Source organism: Pseudophryne corroboree, chromosome 12 (genome assembly GCF_028390025.1).
Source record: "Pseudophryne corroboree isolate aPseCor3 chromosome 12, aPseCor3.hap2, whole genome shotgun sequence".
Lineage (NCBI taxonomy): Eukaryota > Metazoa > Chordata > Amphibia > Anura > Myobatrachidae > Pseudophryne > Pseudophryne corroboree.
Window position 1 is genome coordinate 137,406,098 of NC_086455.1, and position 9,625 is coordinate 137,415,722.

The following is a 9,625-nucleotide window of genomic DNA, read 5'->3' on the forward strand; positions in this document are numbered from 1 at the left end:
CTGGGTGTCCCTCCGCATGTCAGAGTGAATGATCGTAGCTGTGCTAAATTTAGCACAGCTACAATCAACTCGGAATGACCCCCTGTGTCCCTAGTGCTCAGACTTTACTACACTGCTGGCTAGAGAGGAGGCTGCACATGGGTCTCATCCTCTGTTAATATACCCCTGCCCAGAGTAATGCTAAACTAATATGTATGTGAGTTACATTCTGATGGTTTGAAAGGACATTAATGGCCTGATTCTGAATTGGATACAGTCATGTCCACATTTGCATCCATTTTTAATTCAGTTATTACCAGTTATTTATACAGTATAGCGTATTCTGCAGTGCTTGATAGAGAATAATTTGCCATTCACATTAGTCCCTACCCCAGTGGAGTTTACAATCTTTGTTCACTGCCATACTGTATGTACATGCATGGACATTAACGCTAGGGTTAACTTTGGTTGGAAGCCAATTAAACTACTGTACAAGTATATTTGTGGATCGTATAAGGAAACCGGAGTCCCCAGAGAAAACCCATGCAAGCATAGGGAGAATATACAAAGTCCACAAAGTTAGGGTCAATGTGGGAAACAAACCCATGACCTCAGTGCTGTGAGGCAGTAATGATAACCATTACAGCCTCTGTGCTGCAGCAGCCTACAAGTGAAAAAATGCTTATATAGCTATCTGTCCGTACATGTGCTTATTAAAGTGTTTTTCTGCATCCTGGTTGCACCACCCACCTGTATTCTTGAGCCTGTTCCTCAGCAGTCAACATCAGCATTGCCAAGAGGGCATGGCAAGTACTGATTACCCAGGTCCATGAATGCCAGTGGCCCGGGATTAATCACATCAGTAGCCATTTTGTTTTATTTTTTGCCTTTATTATAACTGGACTGGCGGGCTGCAGGTCGGGTCGGGCTCAGGGGGAAGGGGTAGGAGGAGTGTCACCAAGCAGTGTAGGACTGGGAGGGACAGGCAGTCTCTGGCTGGGCATGGGTATAGGTCCTGTGGTGCAGCTCAGGTCAGTCAGAAGAGTCAGGGCAAGGGCTGGTCACTTCATTGGGATGGAGCTGTATTAGGTGAGAAGAGTGACAAGTTCAATGGGGGGAATTAATTTGTGTCTCGTGCCCCCTGAGGGCCAACTATAGTAATAGGCATCTATCAGAGCAATTCAATTGTTGCTCTGATCAGACATCCATTAACCGGGCAGTCACATTTTTTCTGGCAGCCTCCAGAGGTCTGAGAAAAAATGTGTGAAAATTCCATCATTTGGGGACCCAAATCACCCAACCCGAACTTTAGAAGTCCAATAAAGATTTTGCTTTCAGCCACATTAAATGCTAATGAGTCAGGTGACAGCTCCTCATTAGTTGCCAGTCTGCGAGCACCGATTGGATCATGGCTGGCATTAAATTCAAAATACTGTAGTTCCACCAGTAGAGATGGCCATCGACCATTGATGATTCAAAATCATCAATGGTCTATGACCAATGTCGAATACTTTTACCATTGATGGGGGAGAACCAGATGGTTTACCGCGATCAATGGTTCAGTTCTACCAAATGTATTCTATTTTTTTTTCATCCTACTGTCAGGGCACGGAGCTTAGCCCCACCCTCTGACACCCATGAGGCCATGCCCCCTGGATCTGATTGGCTCACATTTCTTTCTACAGTAAAACATGGGTGGCCACCGATGGGTAAAACCATCGATGGTTACCTTACAGATGGTTTAACACCATCAAAGTTATCCATCAATGGTACCATCGATGGTGACCATTGATGAATTACCCTCCAATGGCCATCCCTAGCCACCAGGTCTTTCCCTCATGCTCACCTGCTGGTGATTCTGATCAATTAGTACACCTGCCACCCGGGACTCCTTATGGTTTGGGCCCAGGGCTGAAGTACCAACTGTCTTTCCTTGATGGCGGCCCTGTGGCCCAGTATCTAGCTTAAAACTAAAACAAAAACTTGAAACTACTAGATATGGTCCACCTGAATGTCAGCTACAGTATCTCTATTTGGAACAGCAAATGACACCAGTCACCTAAAAATATATATATATTGAAGAAAGTGACAAAGGAATAGTGTTATAGAGAGAGTCCCACTCATTTGGTTCCTTTTTATTCCGTCCATAGAAAGGGAGATTTATTGCCAGAAAAATGCTTTAAAAACTATGCCCTCAAAAGGCAATAACACAATATATTTATATTTTCACTCATCTTCCCTTGCACTTTATGCATTGTATTATTGTGCATTATTGATAAAACAACATTACCCAAACAGAGAGCACAGACTTATCATACATTAAAATTTATTTTTACATTGTACTCTACATCAGGCCCTAATGAGATGCGTTGGTCATATTAGTTATCCTGGATCTTATCAGTAATTTAATTTGTGCAGCATTTTCCTAAGTACTTCCTTAACATCCTTGTTTCTTAAGGTATAAATGAAAGGGTTTAGCATAGGAACAATGACTGTGTACATAAGAGCAAGGAACTTATCATATTGACTACCCTGTGGGTTTATGTAGACAATGATGACTGTACTATAGAAGAGACAGGCAACTATTATATGGGAGGAGCAAGTGGAGAATGCTTTGTATTTTTTTTCCATGCCCTTAATTTTGGTGATCGTAATAATGATATGGATGTAGAATCCTAGAATAAGGATGAAAGGAATGAAGCTTGCAAAAATAGTTGCCAGGTTGTTCATTATTTTATTGATGAAGGGACTAGAACAAGACAATTTCTGTAGTGAGACAAAATCACACAGAAAGTGGTTTATTTCATTGGATCCACAGAAGTTTAAATCAGCTGTGAAGATTGTGGGAATTAGAGCAATGATAAAACTAATGATGAAAGGTGTAACGACCAGAAAAATAACAAATAAATTGTTCATAATTGACGAGTACCTTAAAGGATGATTAATTGCCAAATCTCTGTCTAAAGCCATAACTGCAAGCAAATAGCATTCTGTAATCCCAAGTGCAGTAAAGGCGTATAACTGTACAAAGCATCCAACAAAAGAGATCTTCTTGTTACTAACAATCAAATTAGCTAGAAGTCTGGGGACAGTAACAGACACAAATTAAATTTCTAAAGCTGCAAATACACAGATAAAATAGTACATTGGACAATGAAGTGAGGGTCCAGCCTTAACAAGAACAATAACTGCAAAGTTTCCAGTGACACTAATAATATACATCAGTAATATAGCAATGAGAAGTAAGATTTGGTATTGTTGGAGATCTGAAAATCCCACCAGAATAAATTATTTGACCATTGTTTTGTTTAATTCTTCCATTTTGCACAATTTGAATACCTAATAAAATAAGATGAAAAATAATTATTTACTAGTGATGTTACAATATCTGAATATATTTTGGTAAATAAATGTATAAATGATGGAGTTTGTTATAATTGTCTAAATATTCTAGTTCCTCCATCATTGCATGGTCATTTTTTTCCAATTACAGAGATCTTGGTTAAATTAACTCATTTATGCCCACATTTTTCACAATACCTAAATATTCTTTGATACATAATTCTTCTAAAAAAAAATATTGTATATATACTTATTGCTTACCTTTAGATACGCCCTTTCACTACCCAAGTGTATTTTAATTACATGTTTGTTTCTTTTTTTTTAACTACATCTACTAAAGTTTATTACAAGAAGCCACTACTATTTCAGTGATGAAGTCTTTTATGACAGGGTGAAACAAGTGGGAAATCAATGTTTTTTTTGGATGGGGTTGTTCCCTTTGCTGCTCTCTGTGCTACTACCCTCCCTTTACACCTCCTTTCCTCATGGGCAATACTATATTGTCACACTACACTATCTCCAATCCATAGAACCAAAGCATTGGCCCAATGAAGACTTTGCCTTTGGTGAGTGAACCTCAATCTCACAGTTTTATAAATGTACACAATTCTGAAGAATGTTTTAGTCTTCAGACTACAAATTATCAACCTAAAGTAACTTGAATAAACTAGTCACAAACTAAATGATGCACAGGGAAGCCAATACAATTTTTAGGATCCACCTATTGTTTCTGTTTGTCATCTTTTATGTCCTGTAATGTTCAACAACTGGCAGGAAAAGATAAAATATGTTGCCTATCCATGTATTATTGTATAGTTTCACCCATCAGCTTAAGATGGGGGTTATGTTTGAGAAACCAACATAGAACATTCCATTTTTAGGAATCTACCAATTTATCAGCTTTGCACATACTGTATATACAGTACTTTAGATGATCATTAATATACCACCTGGAAATTGGGTTGTAGCCAGGAGTCAAAGTGGGAGGGAACGAGGTGGAACTGAGTTCCACCACCTCTAATTGTACCACCTCCTCCACAGCTTTGTGCAGTAATTCCATCGGAAAAGCCAGCCCCACCATACATGTCAGTAGATGGTGCAGACAACGCTAGTGTCACTGATGAGCTGCAGCCACCTCCCCCTTCCTCAGGTCCTGGTGGCTCCATGGCCCTCTTCCAACTGTGGCCCACCCCTCCTGGTACTCATACATGCTTTGTCTGTCAGACAGCATTTGTCCCCACCTAAGGTCCCAGCAGCTTCCGTTTCTGGCACTGTGTATGGCATATCATGCTGTCACCACCCCTGAAGTGAAGAGCTACTAAGAGAACAGGTTCTGTTCACGCTGAAGACAAGGTGAGAGGACATTGGATCGACACAGAGAGGCATTGAGCTGCTGGAGGGATACATGGCATGGTGCTGCTGGAGTGACAGAGGCAGAGAAGTAAAAAACGGACACTACTGTGGGCATTATGTGTAAGGGGCTGTACTACTGTGGGAATTATGTATAATTGGCTTTATTGTTGGCATTGTGTATAAGGGTCATCTACTCTGTGCCATAACATGTATAAGCAGTACCACTGTGTAGCATAACACGATTAAAGGGCACAACTGAGGGATTTGACGTGAATAAGGGGCATTACTGTGTATCGCAATGTGAATAAGGGGTACTACATGCAGCGTAATGGGAATAAGGTTGTGCTACAATGTGGCATAATTTGATTTGGGGTATTATTGTGAGACCACTGTCCCTTTATAAAGTATGGGAGGTAGGGCACAAATTTAAAGTTTGCAGGGGGTGCCAAAACCTTAGCACTGATTATATCTCCACCTACTGGGAGGTGTATGTGTGTGTGTGTGTGGGGGGGGGGGGTAGGTGGGAGGATAAATGAGTTCCACCACCTCTCCAGGACCACTTTAAGCCCTGGTTGTACCTACTGTACTTGTGCATTAATCTGGGAGTTCAGGAAGGGAATAAAAGCTCCAGTGATATCATGTCATTGCTATAATAGCTCTTAAAAGATTTTTATTTTTATTTTAAAGTACAGTTGAGCCCCAATTATATCTTAAATAAATCTTGACAATAAGATTTTAATTTAAAGATATTTCTTGACATTAACAATTTTTTAACGTTATTCACAGCCCCCTGTATTCTGGTTTTGATTTTTATTCTAAATAATCATCATGTTGGTTTTGGTTTTGGCAAAATCACTCTCTAGTGTTTTGGCTCAGGATTTCTTTAAAAATAGCTAAAACAGCTGAAACCATGTATCTTGGACCTATTTATGTTCCTATAGTATTAATAAGATCTATACAATTCATTTTCAATAATTGCAATTACATTTTGGCCAACTTTGGCACATGAAATCTAGAGGGAGAAACTTACATGCAATTCCAAACACAAGAGATTCATTTTTGAGATCCAAGATCACAACTTGGCGGGAACAGCCGAGTCAAGATTCGGTTCTACTTGGAACCTCAAAGTGACCCCTGCCTGGACTTGATTCCACTTGAAACCCAAAAACTTGGATGTGTTTGAGTCTCTTCAAACTGGACCACTCATCTCTTAATTTGTTTACATTGTTTTCATACATTTTATACAAATGTGACCATGGAGGGTATTCATTAAGCACTACCACTCAGCAGTGCTAACTTAGGGCCTAATTCAGACCTGATCACATCAGCAGAATCTATCTCTAATGGGTAAAACCATGTGCACCAGAGGGCAGGAAGATTTAACATGTGCAGTGAGAGTTAGATTTGGGTGGGTTGTTTTGTTTCTGTACAGGGAAAATACTGGCTGCTTTACTTTTACACTGCAATTTAGATTTCAGTTTGAACACAACCCACCCAAATCTAACTTTCTCTGCACATGTTATATATGCCCCACGTGCATTGCACATGGATTTGCCCATTAGAGAAAAAGTTTGCTGCTGCGATCAGGTCTAAATTAGGCCCTTGGTATCCAACTCTGTGAGTAGCAGCGGTATATACTAAAACACCAGTGCAATTCAACGTCACTACGGTCCATAGGCAGCTTATCCAAAAAACATCTGTTGCCATGAACTCTAACACTGCTACTTCAGTGGCAGTAAAAGTGGCCACTGCTGACTCTGTCTTGGCAGTGTTAGTCATATGCATGAACTGGGTTCATGCATGCATATAAAGAATCTGGTGTCTTGTAAAGAGAACTGAACAGGGGCAGAGGGATCCAAAAGGATTGTTTCACAACTCAGACCTCCTTCTCATAGGAAGGAGCAGGAGTACGGGAACCAATGCTATCTGTAGATGGCATAGGATCCCACTGTCAAGTTCAGAAAATTTATTATTTTTAGAGCTTGATCAACTTAAGTTCCCCTACTATTGTATGGGCATGCTGGGCCAGATCAGGAACAAAAGGTAAGTAGGGATGCTTTCAATCAAGGCTATAAAAGGACTAACTGAATGAGGCTCACAGCCAGCCTTTGTGTAGATGTTGCCCTCTGTATCTGACATGGGACTGCATTGAACCGTAATGTAATGGTACGTTGGGTTTACAATAAATGCTAATGCAGGTACTTGCAGAGAATTGCTGTCCCTTGATGATAGGCTTCAAGCTTAAATGTTTTGATAAAAATATAAACATCTCTATGCTTTGCTACATACACACAGATTTGCAGTATATTATTGTTAGCATTTTTTTTTAATCAAAAGACTTTGTTTTGTATACATACAATATATGGCATTAATACTGTCACAAAGCTGTTACCATGTACAATATGGGTAAGACCGTTCTGCTTTGTATCAAACTATTAAACAATGTTCTTTAACTAATTTATATATGTAATGGACCTTTATGGTAACATACTGTATAATGATTAATTTTGATAAATAACATTAAGAAAACCTATTCATGTGGGTTACTTATCCAAATGCCCTGAGGTCTTGAGATTTAGTAGGTTAATACTGTATGTGTGATATGTGCTTTGAGAATATATTTTTTAAATGCTAAATTAACAGAAGTGAACCTCTAGGTACAGTATAGAATCGTTAAAAAGTAATAAACATTCTCAACCTCGACATGTGTTAATATTGTATATTGTTGAACATCAGCCGGCTGTTGTTTCCTTATAATTTGTCCTGCAGGTGAAACCAAATAGAACCATAAATCTAAAAACTAGCAATCTGTCCTCATCTTATGAAAACCTGTATGAATGTACTGTACTCTCTGTATGGTTCAGTGACCATGTACATAACTGATAAGTGTTAACTAGTTTACAAAACAGAAGTAATCAGATGCACTCCACTACAAGAAGCAGGTTAAAATGTGATAGAAAGGTCACCAGTCTCTTGCAAATAGTAAATACAATATACAATTGATCCCAGCACTTCTTAATTAGGGTACAGAAAACACTGAAATTGAACAAATAATGGCCAGTTCCAAATGTCACTATTTCTCCTTTTTTCCTTCTAAAATTCCCTGCATTTTAATGATGGTGAAATTTGATGAAGTCTTCAATACAATACCTCAAAAGCAACAGAGAGAAAGAAATAGAAGATCTGATGACTCGGCTCATCCAATTTTCTCTCCTCCAATGCACAATGTATATCACATAGCGTAAAAAAGTAAACATTTACTCAAACAAGTTAAAACAAAAAATATCACTACAGGGGAGGGTTACCACATAACCCAAAAAGGCCTTATAGAAGGCTTACTTTTGCACATGAAGGTTATGATAATTCCTGGTTCATTTACCTTTACTGTGCCAAACAGTGGTCCTGCATTTGGTTCCCTGGAGTACCAGTAATAACCTCAGTCCACCACCATGTTTTAACCAAAGTCGTTATCAAAGTGTCTATTTGGACCCTTTATTCACTGGGTCACAAACATACAAAATCCATGAAAAAATATAAACTGCAAAGGACGTGAACCCTTATTCTTGTGTTGTCACACAGGGTTTGTTAAACAAAGCATGCCTGTTAAATTTTCTAAAGCCACCGCTACTTGGAGATGTTGAGGTACAAAGTAAAGACTTCCTCGTTGAGGGACAAAGTAAAGACTTCCTCGTAAAAAACATTTTCAGCTGACTTACATTAGCATGCCTTTTTCCTCAGTTGGTACAACTTTGACTTTAACTGACAGAAAGGATATTATACATGAAAAGGCAGGATAAAGTTGCCATGACTAAATTCAGGAGATTGTAAATTTTTGCAAACTGGGTCTGTTTTACCTCAGCATTATTTGTGACCATCATGATAGAATTTCTTATAAGAAACTGTTTTTGCTTTAATGTAAAGTGTAGGTCAATGTCACTTGGTTACTGTACATTTCTAGGGACAAGTACTCTTCTACCCTATGCATATACTATAAAGACTTCACTTTCATTCTGCCTTGACATCATTTGGTTGAAAACTAATGTAGAGCTATTATACAGAATTTGACTATGGTATAATTTTCATAATAAGATAACTATTGATACAACTATTATCATTAAGCTTATGAGGTGAAATTTCACCAAGAGAAAAACTGCTAAGAAACTCTGTTGGTATATTCTTCACCATTTGCATTATCCTCTATTACCCTATCATTCTGCTGATTATAGAGTTTTTTTTTCCTTTAGTACATCTCTGTTTTTTTTAGTCATATTCTGCACTATGGGGGTCATTCCGAGTTGTTCGCTCGCAAGCTGCTTTTAGCAGCTTTGCACACGCTAAGCCGCCGCCTACTGGGAGTGAATCTTAGCTTATAAAAATTGCGAACGAAAGATTAGCAGAATTGCGAATAGACACTTCTTAGCAGTTTCTGAGTAGCTCCAGACTTACTCGGCATCTGCGATCAGTTCAGTGCTTGTCGTTCCTGGTTTGACGTCACAAACACACCCAGCGTTCGCCCAGACACTCCTCCGTTTCTCCAGCCACTCCCGCGTTTTTCCCAGAAACGGTAGCGTTTTTTCGCACACACCCATAAAACGGCCTGTTTCCGCCCAGAAACACCCACTTCCTGTCAATCACATTACGATCACCAGAACGAAGAAAAAACCTTGTAATGCCGTGAGTAAAATTCCTAACTGCATAGCAAATTTACTTGGCGCAGTCGCACTGCGGACATTGCGCATGTGCATTAGCGACTAATCGCTCCGTTGCGAGAAAAAAATAACGAGCGAACAACTCGGAATGACCCCCAATATTCAAAGATGCCTTAATGCTCTTCAAGGTCATGTCCATTTATGTATGAAGCTGGCCAGAGACTATGGGTCCTAAGCATTTCGCTTTTGCCAATGTTTAAAATTACATATTCTGACTGGAATTATGCCTAACTCTAAAGTAG

The 9,625-nt window shown here is 39.2% G+C and overlaps 1 pseudogene; it reads right to left on the reverse strand.

The window, feature by feature from the left end:
* Positions 1 to 2,376: 2,376 nt before the first annotated feature.
* Positions 2,377 to 9,625, reverse strand: part of LOC134979959 (olfactory receptor 12D2-like) — a 22,738-nt pseudogene continuing 15,489 nt past the window's right edge.